Source organism: Bufo bufo, chromosome 1 (assembly GCF_905171765.1).
Source record: "Bufo bufo chromosome 1, aBufBuf1.1, whole genome shotgun sequence".
Classification (NCBI taxonomy): Eukaryota; Metazoa; Chordata; class Amphibia; order Anura; family Bufonidae; genus Bufo; species Bufo bufo.
In genome coordinates this window covers 113,261,717-113,279,565 of record NC_053389.1, presented here as the reverse complement: position 1 = coordinate 113,279,565, position 17,849 = coordinate 113,261,717, and the positions used below count along the sequence as shown (strand labels likewise).

At 43.6% G+C, this 17,849-nt stretch overlaps 1 protein-coding gene across 1 annotated transcript in view; it reads left to right on the top strand.

Annotated features, from left to right (window-relative positions):
* The window catches only part of SSU72 (SSU72 homolog, RNA polymerase II CTD phosphatase), an 85,178-nt gene that overhangs the window by 46,832 nt on the left and 20,497 nt on the right, over positions 1-17,849 (top strand). The gene's annotated exons all lie outside the window — the stretch shown is intronic.

Genomic DNA, 17,849 nt, shown 5'->3' with positions numbered 1-17,849 from the left:
GCGATACCATTGCAGGGTCTTAAGTGTGTGTTACGCACACATCCTAAATTGGAGCATTTAGGCATGTCGGCATGGATTGTTGGTAAAAGGGAGTAAAAATGACTAATTTACAGTTTCATTTTAGGTAAGTATTTGTAGTAACCTGTACTTTGTCAGCACTATCCATTGTGTACTTGACCTGCTAACATATTCTGTTTATTTTACCTCCTTAGGGTGAAATGTCCACTTAATTTCAGGATCTGGCTCTCTCCTTGAGATTGAAGAAGTTTTACATTGAATATAAAATTAGACCGTATTGTTCACATGTTTGATATACCTTAAAAATATATTTTGATCCTTTACCTCTTATTATATGAGGCCTTGTTTACAGGGCATACTCGGCTCATGTAGAGTGCTTGTCATATTAGTTGTGCACTCCCTTACACAAAATGAAGGCACGTTTCCGGTAAAAATTGAGGTGTCAGGAGTATAGGTCATCAGTGCTTAAAAGGGAACCTGTCGCCTCCAAAAACCATCCCAAGCCGCCAGCAGTACCTGACAGTAGTCAGCCGCGTGTTTCCGACAACAATTTTCTTCCTGAAGGACGATGCGGCTAAATCTCAGAAAACGTTTATCCTCTGCCGGTGCGCTTCTCTAGTCAGTCTTGAAGTCAAGGGGGTAGCAGCCTCCTTGCTTCAAGTCACGGTAATTACGCCCCCTTCCCTACCCCTTCGACTGTGACTGACAGCCGGCAGTTGGGCTGGCTTTGTCGAACCCTCTGCATAAGCGCTGTCAGTCACAGGGAAGGGGGCGCGGTTACCGTGACTTAAGGAGGCCGCTGCCCCCTTGACTTCAAGCCTGACTAGAGAAGCGCACCGGGCAGGGCATAAAGGAATGTTTTCTGAGCTTTAGCCACATCGGCCTTCAGGAAGAAAATTGTCGTCGGAAACATGCTGCTGGCGGCTTGGGATGGTTTTTGGAGGTGACTGGTTCCCTTTAAGTCCCAAAAAAAACTTAAGGGCGGGGCTATTTTGTAGCTGTTCAGGGATTTTTAGCCTTTTTATAATATTCTATAGTGTAACACTTAGACGTAACATATGATCTCTGCCAGTCAGAAGACCTTTTTTGATGACACTCCAGTAGGTTAATAAAACTTTGTCCTTCACTAACCATGGCCAGAAGGGCAGGCGGCATCGCTGCAGGTACGCATGGCAAACAATCCAGTCACTACATGGACTTGATCCATTACATGATTTTCTGCAACAGGATGAATTGCTTTCAAGATATGAGTATTTATTTCAGGGATAACAGTTGATAGTAGCTGCTATAAGGTTATGATATTGTAGAGTCTAAGGGGATAGTCTGGTCTTACAATATTTTGAAGTCAGTTTTGTAGGAGTCTGCATTGGATTATTTTGCACCAAATTTATCAAATGTTTAAACCTAACACTTCTGTCTAGAAATGTTACTCCACCCTCCTACTGGAGTGAGTTTACGACTTTTTATAAAGTCTAAGATAATCTGGAGTGAAACTCATTAACGTAGCAGACTGCACCAATTTCCTCACCCATTTTTCAAAACTGCAGTGAGTAGTGTAAAAATGCAAGGTCGATACATTTTTGCCCAAGTTGCACTTTTTTGCATTTTTCCAACTACATCGAGTTCAGTGAAATTTGTATAGCATAGTACAAATCCAAATGACACGTTACTTTTTATTAATTTGTAGGCTTGTCATGGCAGGTAAACAAATGGAAGGTTACCATAACTTCGTCCTCATTTTCATATTTTAATTTGTCTCTGGCCCCATAATGGGAATTAGATGTCCTTCTGCATCTGCTCTCTCCACTCCCCGCCCCCGCATAAGACCAAGACTAAAGACTGTATTACACAGTCCGACGTGGCAGATGATTGTAGGGCACAAAGTGTTCCCTCCCGGCTATTACATGTAGCGATCTCCTCCACAGCATGTGGTGGAGTGATCACTATCGCTCGTCCCCATGCTGTATAGCTGTTTGCCAGCAGCAGATTATTAGTCACCACGATCTGCCGCCTGCAAATGATTACTTTTTAACATGTCAAAAATTTTGGATTTGCTCGTTCATCTGGCAATCAGTGTTTAGTATTAAACTGCAAGATGATTGCGAACGAACGTTCATACAAGCGCTCGTTAGCAATCATCTGCCGAAAAATCGTCAGTTGTAATACAGGCTTAAGGCAGATCCTGGAAGTCCCAGTGCTATCTATCCTGCTAAGGGTTTATTGTATACTCCAGCTGATGAATGGACACTGATTAAATAGCCTTAGTATGAAAGGGGTATTTCCATCTCAGCCATTCATGCTTGAGGTTGAAATCCGCTTCTGTGGCGGCCACAGGTGGCTGGGGTTATAAAAACAGCCAAATGGGCTTTGCGGTTTCTGTAACGGAGGGTTTCACTGAACGGTTTCCATAACCCTGGTCGCTGCATGATTAGCAGCACCACTGTGCAAAAAAGCCCAGCCAGAAGGTGGTCTCATTCTCTGACGTGCTCTCTACAGTGAGCTGCTCCACATCCCCCCCCCCCCCTTTCTGTTCTTAGTGATTGCTGTAGCATCAAACCTGGAGACCACCACAGCTGTCATTCGGGGGGGTTGTGGAGCATCTCGCTGCAGTGAGCACTTCAGTGTGAGGGACCGCAGTCTGGCCATTTGTGGGACTGACGAGAGGCAGATAGCCCCAAAGAAATAAATGAGTCAGTATGCTAAGCACACCCACTTTTTTTTTATTTATTTTTTACGAATGTGTGGTTTTTCTGCAAATTATAGAACATGACATTCTGTTCCATATCGCAGACTAGAATAGACAAATTTCCGTTGCAGGGAGTGATAAAAATGGAGGATGCACGGAGAAGGGAGGTATCTGCATTTTGTATATTGATTTACAGATACAGTTGTGTGCATGAAGCCTAGTTCTATTGAATAGTGCTGCTTCAAATAAAAACATCCACAGCCTCTGCTTGGCACAGTCATAAGCTTTGCAGGGTCTAAACCACTAACGGACTCCCTTTACTGCCCACTTTCCCTAAATAACTAAAGGGAGTGCAAAACTTAACTTGTAAGTGAAGATAAATAACCTAGAAATAGACTGCAGGCCAGTTAAGGTCCCATTCACATCGCATTTCCAGTCTCCATTTGGTGTGAAAATATCAAACATTAACCACCTTACCAACCAACATATTGCCCATTAGTTTCAGAATTCACAGATTTTTTTTATGTTTGTTTTGGTAGGATGTTGGACATACTCAGGCTACTTTCACGCTCGCGTTTTGGCTTTCCGTTTGTGAGATCCGTTCAGGGCTCTCACAAGCGGTCCAAAACAGATCAGTTTTACCCTAATGCATTCTGAATGGAAAAGGATCCGCTCAGAAGGCATCAGTTTGCCTCCGATCCGTCTCCATTCTGCTTTGGAGGCGGACACCAAAATGCTGCCTGCAGCGTTTTGCGGTCCGCTTGACTAAACTGAGCCAAACGCGGACGGATCAGTATTCTCTGGCACAATAGAAAACTGATCCTTCTCCCATTGACTTTCAATGGAGTTCATGACAGATCCGTCTTGGCTATTTTACAGATAATACAAACGGATCTGTTCATGACGGATGCATGCGGTTGTATTATTTTAACCAATCAGTTTTTGCAGATCCATGACGGATCCGCCCAAAACGTGAGTGTGACAGTAGCCTTAGACTTCCACTTGCTGCATCAGATGGTAACTCTTGTCTTCAATGGGGCTCCCTATCACTATATCTTTGGAGTGTGGGAGGAAACTCAAGTACCCGGAGGAAACCAACGCAAACACAGGGAGAACATACAAACTCCATGCAGATGTTGTCCTTGGTTGGATTCGAACCTAGGACCTCGGCAATGCACGACACCAGTGATAACCACTGAGCCACATATGGGCATAGTATAAGGCTGCCATTAAGGTGAGTGCCTCTGTGTTTCTGTATGTGTCATTCCATACAGACTATTTTGTCAGATTCAGTACGAAACTGAAGTGAAGAAATTGTGGTATGCACAGACTGTGTTCACGGCTGTGTGGCCTCCCGTGCACTTACAGGCAGCAGGGGAAGGCTCTGCATGCAGGGTTTTCTTTTGTTTTTCCTGCCAAAATTGTCGACTTTTGGTCTACTAAGTCCATTATAAGGGCTCATGCACTTGGTCGTGGCTTAGTTGAAAAATGCAGATCGGATGCGGACCCATTCACTTCAATTGGGCCGCAAAAGATGCGGACAGCACACAACAGAACAACGGATCCGTGAAAAACGGACCGCAAAACTCTGATAAAGCCATACAGTCATGTGAAAGAGGCCTAAGGCAAATGGCTGCAGAAGAAGCCTTCCCCCAACTTCCCTGCTCGATGCGCCAGAAATACCAAGCCCTGCCTATTTATTTTCTTTTTTTTTTTTATTTTTTTTTTATTAATTAAATTTTTTAACTCTTAAATTAGCAGTCTGTTGAAAGAAAATTCATGCCCATTTGCTCCCTGCCACTCCGCTATGGCTCCCTGGGTCTCCTCGTTGGCCTTCTGATCCTGTTCTCGGAAACTTTGAAGCAGACTGAGTCATGTGTGCCACTGCAGCCAGTCAGCAGTGATGCCCCAAGTGGCACGATGTATGCCACTTGGGGACATGTTACCTCTGAGGCAAGTCATTGGCTGCAGTGGTACATATAATGCCTTCTATGCAGGAAGTGAAGATAGCCTGGTGCCCATGGAGTTAGAACAGGAAGGAAGGGAGTTTAGTTTCCTTCAATGGTCTGGTGGGGTAGAACTAAAAAAAAAAAAAAAAAAAAAAAATTCCCTGTAAGGTGGGCTTCACTCCTTGCTAGTTTTTATACGGTTTATTTATGTAAAAAAATTGTGCTATAAAAATAACCCTAATCAAAATGACAAAGATCAGGTGGTCTGTCTGCCATGTCAAAAAAACTGCATTGATTGATTGGGACCAGGCAGTGGCATAGCAGGAAGGCAGGGGCTGGCTGCAGAAATGAGTGGGGCTTGGGTGCAACAAGAGCAATGGTCACACCCTCATTGCCCCAAAGGCCTAATTTGCATAGCACTAAAACAGAGCCTCTCCTCAACAAAAGAAGAAAAACAAAACTTTTTAATCAGGGGAACCACAGCTGTGTGTCTGTAAATAGCTTGATGAAGCTCCACTGAAAACTGATCAGTTAACTTTTTTTTTTTTTTTGGGGGGTGTCGGGGTCAATCATAAAAGGTGATACCTACCGATGAGAAGCTGATAATCCAAAAGTACTTATTAGAGCTACTGTAGAAACTTCTGTGGCACAGATCCTTTTCAAATATCCAAATGGATATACATTTTTTTTTTTTTCATCCATCGATAGAAAGGACTGTCTACTGGGAGATATACAGATCGGCATACTAATCCATAGACAGAATGGATGTGTGCGTGTCCCCATAGGTCAGAGTGCTATCTGTGAAAAAAAACGGATAACGCACTGAAGAAAATTACAGTTGTGTGAATGAGGCCTTCGGTCAAATTTTTTTAAATTGCTTTTTGGGAGCCAAGTGACAAATGTCAAACTGCTAAGGTGGATTTACACCGTCCGTCTAAGTGTGCCGCCGATCACCCGATGAACAAGCGTTTCACTCGTTCATTCACTAGCGTTTTTGCTGGATCCGTCATGGATCAGCAAAAACACTTCCGTTATTATGATACAACCGTCTGCATCCGTTCTGAACGGATCTGGTTGTATTATCTCTAAAGCGGCCAAGATGGATCTGTCTGTAAAACCAATGGGGGACAGATCCGTTTTCTTTTGAGTCAGAGAAAACTGATCCCTCTTAATTGACTTACATTGTGAGTCCGTCCGTCTTGCTCCACATCGTGGACAAAAAAAACCGCTGTCCGCGATGTGGGAAGGAACGGAATGCATTCATTTATGTTTTGTCCCCATTGACAATGAATGGGGACAAAACAGAAGCGTATTCCCCCGCTATTGAGATCCTATGACTGATTTCAATAGCGGAAAGGGAAAGTGCAGATGTGAAAGTAGCCTTAGGCTCCATTCACACGTCCGTAATTTGGATCCGCATTCGTTCCGCAATTTGCGGACCCATTCACTATCAATGGGGCTAGAACGGATGCAAATCCACATTTCCTGGACCCGCATCTGCATTTTCGGATCCGCATCAGTTTTTACGGGATCCGCAATTTCGTTCCTGAAAAAAATAGAACATGTCCTATTCTTGTCCGCAATTGCGGACCAGAAAAGGCATTTTCTATTAGTGTCTGTGATGTGCGGATCCGCAAAACACATACGAAGGTGTGAATGGACCCTTATTCAGGCAGGTGCATGATTATAATTTCTGGGCAGCAGGTCGTGCAGTCTAAACGGCAATCTGCTCCCCACAAACAATGCAGCTGTCGTCATAAGGTGGGGGAGATCGCTGCATGTAAATCTGACGTATCTAGGCCTCCAGCAGCAGCTGCTGTTTAACTTGCCGTCCTCTGCTAATCCTGTCCCAGTCTACACAGCCAGGCTGAAAATGGGAAATGTCAGCCTATTGTGTGTTCTCTACTGGCCAGTGTCTAAACTGCAATATTTCATAATATATAAATATATATATAATCTCTCAATGGGTAGAAACAAAAAAAAAAAGTTTGTAAATAAAACCTGCAACATAATTTTGGGATGATACATTCCCCTTTTATGCCTTTTTACACGGGTTTAGATATTTAATCATAGCTGTCATTTATAATTTTCCTTCATCTTCCAAATGTGTGTTGTCAAGCGGAAACCAAAAATACTTAAAGGGGTTGTCCAGTTCCAACAAAGTAATCAAGTTTTGAATTATGTAGTGTTAGCCCTTTGGTCCAGCAAAACCTCCTGACTAATTTCCCTGGGTTACAAGGATTCCATAATTCACCCATGTCCTACTATTGTAACATACTGCATCTGACAGCAGTTTTGTACCTATGAAACTGGCTGACCTGTTTCATGTACACTCGGCAGCTGACTGTATTGGTGAGAAAAAAATTTTAATACATGCCAATGAGCCTCTAGTTATACACTCCCCGTCCCCAAAAAAAGTTGCCACCCAAAAAAAAAAGTCACTCTAATATTTTGTTGGACCGCCTTTAGTTTTGATTACGTCACAAGATTTATTTCCATCCAGTGTTGCATTAATTTTTCATCAAGATCTTGCATTGTTGATGGTAGTCTGACTGTTGCGCAAAGCCTTCTCCAGCACATCCCAAAGATTCTCATGGGGTTAAGGTCTGGACTCTGTGGTGGCCAATCCATGTGTGAAAATGATGTCTCATGCTCCCTGAACCACTCTTTCACAATTTGAGCCTGATGAATCCTGGCATTGTCATCTTGGAATATACCCGTGCCATCAGGGAAGAACAAATCCATTGATGGAATAACCTGGTCATTCAGTATGTTCAGGTAGTCGCTGACCACATTCTTGCAGCACATACTGTAGCTGAACCTAGACCTGACCAACTGCAGCAACCCCAGATCATAGCACTGCCCCCACAGGCTTGTACAGTAGTCACTGGGCATGATGGGGGCATCACTTCATCTGCCACTCTTCTTACCCTGATGCGCCCATCACTCTGGAACAGGGTAAATCTGGACTCATCAGACCACATGACCTTCTTTATGCTCCCTAGCAAATTGAAGCCTTTTTTTTCCGGTTTGCCTCACTGATTAGTGGTTTTCTTACGGCTACACAGCTGTTCAGTCCCAATCCCTTGTTCCCTTCGCATTGTGCATGTGGAAATGCTCTTACTTTCACTATTAAACATAGCCCTGAGTTCTACTGTTTTTCTTCGATTTGATTTCACCAAACGTTTAAGTGATCGCCGATCACGATCATTCAGGATTTTTTTTCCCACCACATTTTTCTCGAATACGATGGGTCCCCACTATCCTTCCAGTTTTTAATAGTGCGTTGGACAGTTCTTAACCCAATTTTAGTAGTTTCTGCAATCTCCTTAGATGTTTTCTCTGCTTGATGCATCCCAATGATTTGACCCTTCTCAAACAGACATCTTTTCCACGACCACGAGATGTGTCTTTCAACATGGTTGTTTAAGAAGTGAGAAGCAACTCATTGAAAGATAATCGCCCATGCAGTAATTATGAGGCACATAACTATTTGCTTAGTTAAATCCAGGTGGCGACTTTTTTTTTGGACAGGCAGTGCATCTCGAGGCTCTGCTCTCTGCAGCTGCTGCGCCCTCTGCAAGGTCATTACACCTGCCTGGCCCTGTCATTCAAGTTGCAGAGGGAGCAGAGCCTCTATGTGTAATGGCAACTCCCCCGTTGCTCCTAGAGGCTCATTTGCTTATATTAAAACCTCGTTTTTCTCAGCAACACGGACACACTTGAACATGGGACTAGGGATGAGCCGAAGTTATTACTTCACGAAGTCTTGTGATACTTAAGGTAATAACTTCAAAAATGAATTTCTACTGTTAAAAACCTTTTCCCGGAATCTGTTTCGATTCCAAGTGGTACCGAGTTCGGGAAAAGGTTTTTAATAGTAGAAATACATTTTTGAAGTTATTACCTGAAGTCTCGCGAGACTTCGTGAAGTAATAACTTCGGCTTATCTGAACCAATACATTCTAATACTGTAAGGAGCGCTCGCTCCATACAGTATTCAAACGAAGTTTTATGCGAATTGACTTCAGATGTTTTATCCGAAGTCTATTCGCTCATCACTACATGGGACCAACACAGATGCCTTCAGCTGCCAAGTGCACATGTAACAGGTCAGCCAGTGTCATAGGTACAAATCTGCTGACAGATGCCCTTTAAAGGGAACCGGTCACCTCCAAAAAACCCATCCCAAGCCGCCAGCAGTACCTGACAGTAGCCAGCAGCATGTTTCCGACGATAGTTTTCTTCATGAAGGCCGATGCGTCTAAAGCTCAGAAGACGTTCCTTTATCCTTTTGCTTCTCTAGTCATGTTTCAAGTCAAGGTAACCACGCCTCCTTCGCTGTGACTGACAGCCGGCAGTTCGGCTGCCTTTGCCGAACTCTGCATAAGCGCTGTCAGTCACAGGGAAGGGGGCGCGATTATCTTGACTTGAAGCAAGAAGGCCGCTGTCCCCTTCAAGCATGACTAGAGAAGCGTGTCAGCAGGGGATGAGTTTTCTGAGCTTTAGGCCTCATGCACACGACTGTTTTTTGGGTTCGCATCTGAGCCGCAGTTTTTGTGGCTCGGGTGCAGACCCATTTACTTCAATGGGGCCGCAAAAGATGCGGACAGCACTCCGTGTGTGGTCCGCATCCGTTGCTCCGTTCCGAGGCCCCGCAAAAAAAAATAGCATGTCCTATTCTTGTCCGTTTTGCGGACAAGAATAGGCATTTCTACAATGGGCCGCCCGTTCCGTTCCGCAAATTGCGGAAGACACAAGGGCGGCTTCCGTTTTTTGCGGACCGCAAAAAAAAGGAACTGTCGTGTGCATGAGGCCTAAGCCGCATTGGCCTTCAGGAAGAAAATTATCGTCGGAAACGTGCTGCTGGCTACTGCAGGTACTGCTGGCGGCTTGGGATGGTTTTTGGAGGTGACAGGTTCCCTTTAATGCAGTGTTTGACACTGACATCATATTTGATAACTGGTTTGTAGTACAAATCTTTAATGACTGTACAACTTGTGCTTGGGGCTTTCCTCTACAACAGGGGACATCCTGCAGGAGATGCACCTTAGTTTAGTCCACATTTATAGGAGTGATCATATGCCTAATCCTTATAGATCCTAGGTGGTGGTGATATTTTTTACCTTGAAGTTGTAACCCAGATACTAAAATGTGGCCTTATTACAGTCCTTGGGGTACTTTCACACTAGCGTTATTTTTTTCCCGGTATTGAAATCCGGTAAAGGGTCTCAATACCGTAAAAAAGGCATCAGTTTTGTCCCAATGCATTCTAAATGGAAAGCAATCCGTTCAGTATGCATCAGGATATCTTCCGTTCCGTCCCTTGTACAGTACTTGACCAGTACTTTTTTTTTTTTTTTAACAGACAAAATCCCGGAACACTACCGCACTTGCCAAATCCGGCATTAATTTCCATTAAAATGTATTAATGCCAAGTGTTCCAGAAATTGCTGCATCGCCAGATTCTTTTCTGGCTTTGGAAAAACATAAATACTGGATCCGTTATTCCAGATGATATTGGAAAGACGGATCCGGTATTTCAATGAATAAGTCTAACAGATCCGGAAAAAAAAGATATCAGTTTGCATACGGATTTCCGGATCAAGTGTGAAAGTACCCTTATCTTGCCGTACTTTCTCGCTCTTGCTGAGTTAAGTTTTTCTACTTCATTTTGTATAATAAGCTAAAAGCGACATTTACTTTTCCACCTATTTATTAAGGTCATAAAGATAAAATGGAATTGAACCTAATACTTGAAGGAGTTGTCCATTACAAGAAAAACAGCACCACACATGTCCACAGGTTGTGTGCGGTATTGCAGCTTTTTCCCATTAGCAATGTTTTTCTGATCCTGGAGAAACCCTTTTAAGGGGTTGTGTGAAGTGATCTTGCATGCTGAGCTTATTCCCTACATGTATATAACACAGCAGGCACCCGGCCATAGTGACCAGGATCAGGGATGATGCCAAACGTGGTCCTTTTGACCAATGTTAATAGCGACTGCTTTCCGATTGGAGCCCTGAAGCAAAACCACATGGCTCCGATAGCCTGGGGACTTCTGAAGATTCCCATGTGTGTCATGGTTTACTGCCTGTAAATCTGTGCACAAGGCACAGCTCAGCGGACAGTGTCTCAGAATCCCATAGTCTGCAATAGTATTTTATTGCGATCTTTGGGACAAGCAATTAGAAGGTCACATGTTCTAGTCCCCTAAAGGTTACTATGTAAGAAGTAAAAAAAAAAAATTAAAATCCTGAATATAATTTAAATCACCTCTTTCCTGATTTTACATATAAAAATAAATAATAAAAAAGAAATATAATGGGTATCGCTACATCTCCAAATGCCCAACTTATTAAAATATAAAAATATTTTCCCTGCACAATGATTGCCATAACGGTGGGAAAAAATAAAAATCTACGATTTTCCATTTTGTTGCCCACCCTGTCCCCACAAAAAATTGAAGACTTCCTTCCCGACAATCGTCTGCTTCATCTGCAGGTGTAATAAGGCCATTAGTTGCCAGTGTGAAAACTGCAGGATTTTATTTTGGTTTTAAATATAGAAATTTACATGAAAAATTCAAAATTATGTTAGAGGACCTTTCCCCCAAAAATGCAGTGCAATCTTCCCACACCAGGTTGGGCTACATGCACACGACCGTGTGACCCCGTGGCCGTATTGCGGTCCGCAATACACGGGCATCGGCCGTGTGCATTCCGCATCACGGACCCATTCTCTTGAATGGGTCCGCAATCATGGAGATGCAGAACGGAGGCATGGATCGGAACCCCACGGAAGCACTACGGAGTGCTTCCGTGGTGTTTCTGGCCGTTCCTCCGCACAGCAAAAAAGTAGCGCATGCGTCTGCCCCGCGGTCTGTGCTAGTGCATTACGGACCGCAGCATGGGCACGGAGCCCTAACATTCATGTGCATGTAGCCTTATAGAGCAGGAGAAGCTGAGCAGATTGATAGTTTTGTGAGAAAAGATTCAGTAAAACCTGTAACTTTTATACATTTATATCTTGGTACAGAGAGGAGTCCTCAGTGACTGACAGCCCTGCATGTATGAGTGTAGATACACTGATAACGCCTCCTCCATGTGCACTTCACAGGGCTGCAGATATACCATAAATGTAAAAATTACAAGTTTTACTGACTCTTAAAAAATGTATTTCAACCTGCTCAGCTTCTCCTGCTCTATAACATGGTACTTTCAGATTGCACTGCATTTTTTTCTTGGTGAGAGGTCCTTTTTAAATATAAAAACGTGATTTAAGCAATGGGTCCTTTTCTGATGTCACATGGCTCTTTCACACGAGCGGATCCTGTGCGGGTAATCTGCTGCGTGAAAGAGAGCCAATCCCCGTTCTGGACAGCAGAGACACGGAGCATTAACATGACTGATGATGCTGTTTGCCTTTCTGATCTTTTTACTACAAAATCATGGTGACCATTTTATCTCGCTGTGATTTTGTTGTAAAAAGATCAGAGGCACGGAGCATTATCAGTCATGTTAATGCTCAGTCTCTCTGCTGTCCGGGATGGGACTTGGCTCTCTTTCTTGCAGCGGATTTCACGCACGGCATCCGCTCATTTTGAAAGAGCTCCCTTTATTTATTTTTCTTCAAACCCCATCTGCTTTTTTAAGCCAGAAGTGGATTTAAAGAGTAGGAACAACTTGTACTACTTCCGGCTGGATCCATTTCTGGCTTAAAAACTGCCTCATAATACAGTTGTGGATCTTCAAGCATTGTTTTTTATTGAGGGCTCATTCACACGGCCGTAACTGGATTTTGTGGTTAGCAAATTGCGGACACTAGCTGAGATGCTATTTTTTTATTTTCCCTCCTGCAGAAATGTCCCAAGCAGGTTTTTTTTTTGTTTGTTTTGCGGGATCCCGGAATGGACATACAGATGCGGACAGCCCACAGTGGGCTGTCCGCATCTTTTGCAGCCCCATAGAAGTGAATAGGTCTGCATCCGCTCCGCAAAAAAATGCGGATTGGGTGCAGACCAAAACCACATTCGCGTGCAGGTGTCCAAAGACTGGTGTGTGAAATGTTGCTTTTAGTAAATGACCCCCATTGTGTCTTACCACTAACGTTTTCTTGGCATTTTTCCCCTATAGAGGAGATACAAAAGCAGCTAAAAAACTACCATGAACTTCAGAATGCAGAGTTTTTGAAAAGAAAGACAAAAAATGACATAAGTGCCAGTGGCAAAACAACAACATGGGTTTCATGTTTCCCATAAACATGCAGCTAACATCTGAAGCTGTATTTTTTTGCAGTTAAAAAATTTTTTTTTTTACTAGAACAGCAAAAGTGCTGAAGAATTTGAACAAAAACAGTTGTGAACCTCCACCCTAAGGCCCTGTTCACATGGTGGATTTTGCAAAGGCAAAATCCAGTATGGTATATGCTGCTTTCACTTCAAATGCCCCAAACCCACTCACCATTTAACCCCCATTTTAATGGAGTTAACCGCGAACAGACACCCGCTGTGGCTTCCAGCAAACACTGCACCAAGAAAGGACATTTCCTTTTTTCATGGTGTCCCAGACTGACGAGCAGAGAAGCTTCATCATCTGCGGTTCCACCGTGTCTCCAAAGCCATATCTTAGGTTTAGGGCAGGGCTGGCCAACTTGCGGCCCTCCAGCTGTTTCAAAACTACAACTCCCAGCATGCCCAGACAGCCTACAGCTATCAGCCCACAGCAGGGCATGTAAAACTACAGTTCCCAACAACAGCTGGAGAGCCGCAGGTTGGCCAGCCCTGGTTTAGGGGATAGGTGTTGCTTCTCCGCTGTGTTCCTATCGTAGGGCTTTTCTAAACAAGCAGCGCAGTGATTTAGCTTAGAAGACTGTTTGGGTAGGTTCACACCTAGTGGGCACACTGCAGATTTTTTCCGTCCAGAGCGCTGACTGTTGTATGATCAGTAGTGTTGATTTACAAAGTGACGTTGCTGCGTCTTGTTTCATGCTCTCCAACAGTTTTCCTTTTGCCCCTGCTCCAGTGGAATTGATAATTGCTTCTTTTTTGTGAGAACTCCAAAATCTTTCTTTCTTTTCTCTTTTTTTTTTTTTTTTTTTATTTTTTTTTCTGGGGGTGCAGGTCTGAGCTCATGGACTTGTTAGCAATACATAGTATAATAAAATGAATTAGTTTTGGTTTATTAATCTCGCCCTTACCCGTCTGCATGTAATGTTAGTTTTCTGACCTCTGTAGGCCTATGGGACATATACACCTGTGTAAGTTTTACTTCTGCATTGTCATGTATATGTGCTGATCTACAGTAGTGCCTACCAAATAATCTCACTGTCTGTATATTGCTTTGGGCCAATAAAATGCCCTCTTACAAACGTCTGGTTATCAGTGTCACTTTCATTGAGCAGCTCAATGGGGCTTTATGCTCCCTATTGGATTTAGGAACCTGAGATGAGCATTTCCAAAGGCAGAGGAACAACATGTTCTCTAGACTAGTGGAAGGTATATTGTGACACTGGGTAGTTTCTCCATCTATGAACACAGTCTCCTAATGTAATTGCTAAGGCACTATTCACACTAACATCACGGGGTAGGTTGTTATTGGAGTCACAGTGGGGCTGCCGGGTTCCCCTTTTTGCCTTTTCTTACAGGAAAGCTCAGCTGATGGTGCTATTCTGGCCATCGAATGACAACAAAAACTGGACCCTAATGGCAGTGTGAACAGAGCCACAGTGCAAGTTAACAGACTTGTCTCCTTAAAGGTAACAATATCTGAACACTTGTTTTGACAGCCTCCAGATATGCCATGAATGCCGTATAGGTGGGAATCTTCCTTAGGGTTCATGTACAAGGGCGTAATTTTGGTCCATCAGATGCAGACCCCTTCATCTCAATGGGGCCACAAGCGATACAGGCAGCACACAGTGTCCGCATCCTTAAAGGCTATTGGGGGGGTGGCGCAATTTTTATTATTGCATTGTACTTATTTTGAGCTAAAAAAACTTTTTTTTTTTTTTTTTTCTCAATTGGGCTTTATTAAAATTATAGAATCCTTTTTTCTGTACAGAGCTCAGATGCTCTACTAGCTGCCTGAGGATTTTCTCTCTTTTCTGTCATCTGGGGTAGTTATGCTGTAAATTTTCTGCCCAAATCTTGTAGGCAGAAATTCTGCAGCAAGTCAATGTAGTAGCAAAGTGAATGGGGGTCACTTAGACCGTCTTTTCCCTCCTGCACTGCCGGAAGCCTCGCCTAATTTATGATGAGCCATGTATACCTCCGGCAGTCCCTGACTGGAGTACTTTTTACTCTTTTATGCCTGGTTTCAGGTGTAAATTATAGTAAATTTGCCAGAGCCCCTGTGGTGAGGATGTGACAAAATAGTTTAAAAAGTTGAGTGAAAGGGTATTGCAACTTTTCTAATGCCAAAAATTAGTATAAAAAATGTTTCTAAATGGTCCCCCATGATATTTTAACAAATTTCATTCATATGCTGTAAAAATAGACCTGCAGTGTGGATTTTAAATCTACAGCCAATTGGTTAATGTTAGTCTTCACTCCAGTATTCACTCTTGGCAATCCCTTTGGGTGAAATCCATAGCAAAAACCTTAACAGACCTGCCTGATTTATGCTCCGTTTATTGCCCATGCGGACGTACCCTTAGGCCTCTTTCACACGGGCGTTGTGGGAAAATGTGCGGGTGCGTTACGGGAAGACCCGCGATTTTTCCGCACGAGTGCAAAACATTGTAATGCATTTTGCACTCGCTTGAGAAAAATCGCGCGTGTTTGGTACCTGAACTTCTTCACAGAAGTTCGGGCTTGGGATCGGTGTTCTGTAGATTGTATTATTTTCCCTTATAACATGGTTATAAGGGAAAATAATAGCATTCTGAATACAGAATGCATAGTAAAATAGCGCTGGAGGGGTTAAAAATAAAATAACCATGTTATAAGGGAAAATAATAATGATCGGGTCCCCATCCCGATCGTCTTCTAGCAACCGTGCGTGAAAATCGCACCGCATCCGCACTTGCTTGCGATGCTTGCGATTTTCACGCAACCCCATTCATTTCTATGGGGCCTTTTGTTACGTGAAAAACGCACAAAGAGGAGCATGCTGCAATTTTCACGCAACGCACAAGTGATGCGTGAAAATCACCGCTCATGTGAACAGCCCCATAAAAATGAATGGGTCGGTATTCAGTGCGGGTGCAATGCGTTCACCTCCCGCATCGCATCCGCGTGGAATACTCGCTCGTGTGAAAGGGGCCTTAGGGTAGATAGACACACTGGATGTGGCAGATTTGCTGCGTTTTACAGTACTAACAAAGTGGATGAGATTTGAAGAAATCTCATCAACATGCGGCACAAAAATAAAATCTGCAGTGTAAATTGACCAGTGCAGATTTAAAATGTGAAGCTTGGTCACTCTATGGAGTGGATTTTACCCTTTTACAGTGCACTGCAAATCTGCAGCACAATCTGTGACAAATTCTGTGGAATTTCCACTGGAAAATCCACCTCATGTGGCTGTACACTTATGGTGGGTTCACCCATATTATTATTATTTATTTATTTTTTTGCGCAGTTTTTTTTTAGCCAAAGCCAGAAGTGAATCCGTATGGCCGTGGTGCCCGTATTGCAGTCCACAATACACAGGCACCGGCCATGTGAACTCTGCACTGCTGATGCGGACCTATTGACGGAATGGATCCATGATCTGCAAAATATGGAAAAGGATAAGACCTGTCCTATCTTTTGTGGAACGGAGGAATGGATTGGAAACCCACGGAAACACCTAGAAGTGCTTCCATGGGCTCTCGGGTCCGTGCTTCTGCACCAAAACATGAGACATGCCTATCTTTTGCCGTATTTTGCGGATTGCAGACCCATTCAAGTCAATGGGTCCGCACAGCAATACACTATTCACGTGGCCGGGGCTATTTGTAGTCCGCAACACGGGCACGGCAACCGTACAGTCTCGTGAATGAGTCTTCTCTTTGTATTTTTCATTCCTTTCCAACCTACTTCTTGCTTTGGCTAGAAAAGCTAAGCTAAGGATGGAGCACAGTCTCCAGTTCCCTTTTTGACCCCCCAGGATGATGATCAGAGCATCTTTTCAAGCTGTGACCAAAGAGGAGTTGTACCTGTGATTCTGAAAGTCAATGGCTGTTAGACGTATCCGTCTTACATCTGTCTCCTGCCCTAGGATAACCTTAACGTTGGCACACTATATCTGCAACATATCTTTACTGTTATTAGACTAGGGCTAAATTTTGATCTTGACCATGCCCCAACCTAAAACTTACCACTTCGGTTGCACCTCACCAGCAACAGGCGAGTGCCCATTTCAGTCTAAGGCCCCTTTTACACGGGCGAGTATTCCGCGCGGATGCGATGCGTGAGGTGAACGCATTGCACCCGCACTGAATACCGACCCATTCATTTCTATGGGGCTGTTCAGATGAGCGGTGATTTTCACGCATCACTTATGCGTTGCGTGAAAATCGCAGCATGCTCTATATTCTGCGTTTTTCATGCAACGCAGGCCCCATAGAAGTAACATAGTACATAAGGCCGAAAAAAGACATTTGTCCATCCAGTTCGGCCTGTCATCCTGCAAGTTGATCCAGAGGAAGGCAAAAAAAAAACTGTAAGGTAGAAGCCAATTTTCCTCACTTTAGGGGAATAAAAAATTCCTTCCCGACTCCAATCAGGCAATCAGAATAACTCCCTGGATCAAAGACCGATCTCTAGTAGCTATAGCCTGTAATATTATTACACTCCAGAAATACATCCAGGCCCCTTTTGAACTCTTTTAGTGAAGTCACCATCACCACCTCCTCAGGCAGAGAGTTCCATAGTCTCACTGCTCTTACCGTAAAGAATCCTCTTCTATGTTTGTGTACAAACCTTCTTTCCTCCAAACGCAGAGGATGTCCCCTCGTCACAGTCCTGGGGATGAATAGATGATGGGATAGATCTCTATACTGACCCCTGATATATTTATACATAGTAATTAGATCTCCCCTCAGTTGTCTTTTTTTTCTAACGTGAATAACCCTAATTTTGATAATCTTTCAGGGTACTGTAGTTGCCCCATTCCAGTTATTACTTTAGTTGCCCTCCTCTGGACCCTCTCCAGCTCTGCTATGTCTGCCTTGTTCACTGGAGCCCAGAACTGTACACAGTACTCCATGTG